This window comes from Vitis vinifera, chromosome 17 (assembly GCF_030704535.1).
Source record: "Vitis vinifera cultivar Pinot Noir 40024 chromosome 17, ASM3070453v1".
Taxonomy (NCBI): Eukaryota; Viridiplantae; Streptophyta; class Magnoliopsida; order Vitales; family Vitaceae; genus Vitis; species Vitis vinifera.
Genome location: NC_081821.1, coordinates 15370001 through 15373052, shown reverse-complemented (window position 1 = coordinate 15373052; position 3052 = coordinate 15370001).

Below are 3052 nucleotides of genomic sequence, written 5' to 3'. Positions count from 1 at the left end.
TGACTAGTTGTCACCTCGACCCGTCCTTTCACTCTGCAGATGATGGGACGTGGGCCATGGCTGGTTGTCGTGATAGCGTGTAAGACTCGCTTTACTTTAATTGATGATTCGAACGATTATGTCCGGGTGGCACATGCTAATTGCCCGGATGTATTGTGGAGCGGATGCATTATGAAGGTTGTCCGGATGTCTGTGTTTTGCCAGCGACGTTTGCTCTTCCTTGGATAGGAGAAGTTGAAACGTCATTTGCCTTTCCTTGAGGCGGTCCGGATAGGAGAACCATCGTCATGCGTATCCTTAGGGGAATCCGGATGATGATGATCCGGCTGATAATACGTGCCACGTGTCACTGTGAGGTGCGTGCCACGTGTTTCCCAGAGGGAGGGGTCCCTACACAACCGATATGCTTTTTTTCTCCTTTTCTACTGTTTGAGTTCTATTTTGATTTAGCTTTGTTCAGCTTCCTCATAAGATATCTGCAGTCATGTTTTGATCCTCGTTTAATATTCGTTTGACTTCACTCACCCTCATCAAGGCTCATTCATAACAATATGAAACATGGCTTGGAGGATTTCTTTTTTATTTTTATTTATTTATTTATTTATTTTTACCCTTTGTGCTCTGTTTTGGCTATTTTCCCCTATCCTTGGTACCCTGTCTATGGTGCATGTCATTCTTCTCACCTCTACCCGAGGAAGTAAGGAGTTGCAGGAGACGTGTTCTCAGTCTGAGGGCATGAGGAGCTGCACTCATAAGTTTGTCACGCTGTGAGCTGCCCATTCTGGTTTCAAAGGTTTTAGCACCTCAGAGGGTCATGGATGCAAGCAGGAGGAAATGAGAGATTGGGAAGAGATGGCCTGTACAGTCATGCATGGCCCCACCTCACCTTACCCATACTTTCCATTTTCTTCACTCTTTGACCCACTTTTCTGACCACCTCTCTCATTTTCACTCTTCCCATGCCCACCCATCACACCCATTGCCAACAACCCATTTTCTAATACTCATCCAACCCATTTCTCTCACCAATCCTTATGCGCATGGTCCACCCCAATCTCTCTGGTTTCTCTCATGCTCATCACCCCACAATCTATCCCATACGAGCTCACCACCTTCACATACCCGTTTCTCACTTATGCATGCAAGAATTATGCTCCCATGGTTGCCGTTCATCAACACTCCCCCACCCACTGCTATCATACCCACACATATACCCATTTCCATGCCCATGCATGCCACCACTTCTTTCTAAACCCATTTGACCCTTTTCCATACCCACTTCATGCCCACACGTTCCTCTCATTTTCATACCTATCATCATACCCCTCACCACCTTTTCTCTCTCTACACCACACCATGCATTCCCATTAATCATATACCCACTAAACCCATGTTTTCCCACCTTTGCATGGACATGCATGGCCACATTGAACCCATTCCATGCTTACCACCTCATCTATCCTAGCTTCCATCCAACCCTTTCCATACCCACCGAATCCATCCCTCATACCCATATAATTTGCTACTTGGTCTCCATATCTTCCATACACACCACATGCATGTATATATTCATCCCACTTCACCACCTCATTACTAAACCCGTAAACCCATTTTCTCTCTCTAAACCTTCTCATACCCTTTAGTCATTTTCTCACCACCCCTCATTATCTATTCCACCAACGGCATCCACCACTCTTCATGCATATCCTTCAAACCCCTACCCACTCACTATCTACATATATATAGCATATTGTGCATGGCCACCCTCATCTTCATGTTCCTCATACCCGTATCTTTATGTACATCACCATTTTTTTTATACCCATGTGACCAACCCTTCCCACTTTCTCTCACTACTCATAGCTACACTTCACCCCACCCAAGCACATGGCCCCCCTCTTGCCCGTATCCATACCCATCTTTAAACCCACCTCTCTCTCTAAAGCTCCATTCATACCCATTAACCCATTTCGTTTTTCACATACCTATTGCCACCTTATCTCTCTCTACACCACACCACATGCCCATCACCACCTTTTCTCTCTCTACACCACATGTCTTTCAAAACCCATTTTTTTCACTCATTAAATCCATTTCTTTCCTCTTTGCATGGCCATGCATGGTCACACCAACCTCCATACCCATCCATTAATCCACATACCTATCCTTCATGCTTCATGTATATCCCTATTCTTCAACATCACGTATTCACTTTTCACTCACACCCATTAAATCCACTCCCTCTCATCACTTTCCCCATCCTTTATACCCACCCGTCCAAACCACCTTCCTCCCACTTCCCTTTATTTTTCACATGCATGAACCTTGCATGCATGGCTACCCATCACACCCTCTATGCCCGCCATGCCTATTTCCTACTCATGCTCACTATCAAAGCCACCTCATCTCATTACCTTTCCACTCTCCATGCACGGACATACTCATTTTTTTTTAACCCCCCATACCCATTTTTTTCATGAAACCATCCATCCCAATCCACTATATCCATGCCTCCATCCTCCAGTCTTCATCTCCATTCATTTCATTACCCCACACCCACTTCTCATACCCGTTTCTACACTCATCATTCATAGCCTCCCGTGTACATCACCTTTTCTTTAGAACTAACAAACCCGTTTTTCTCTCCACATCATGCGCCCTTCCTGTACAGGGTTCCCTCATTGCACCCATCCTTCTCACTAATCCCATGCCCATTGATGTGAACCTCAATCGACACGCTTTGAGACCCAACAAACAGTATTGGAATAATTGCCCAAGAAAGCTAAAATATAGATTTTTGATAATACCCTGACCCAACGTTTATAAGTGAAACGCAAACCAAAAGTATAAGTAATAGACCTTAACCCAATGATTACAATGGAATCACGAACCGAAGGTATTAAGTTTGAACGCCACAAGGAAGAATCCTGATAAGTTCATAGTTCTTGAAGAACCAAAAGAAAAGCAAAGCCTCACCTTTTTTGATCGGTTTATTCAATAATAAATTATCCCCTATTACAATGAGTGCATGCTATTTACATCTCATGAAAAA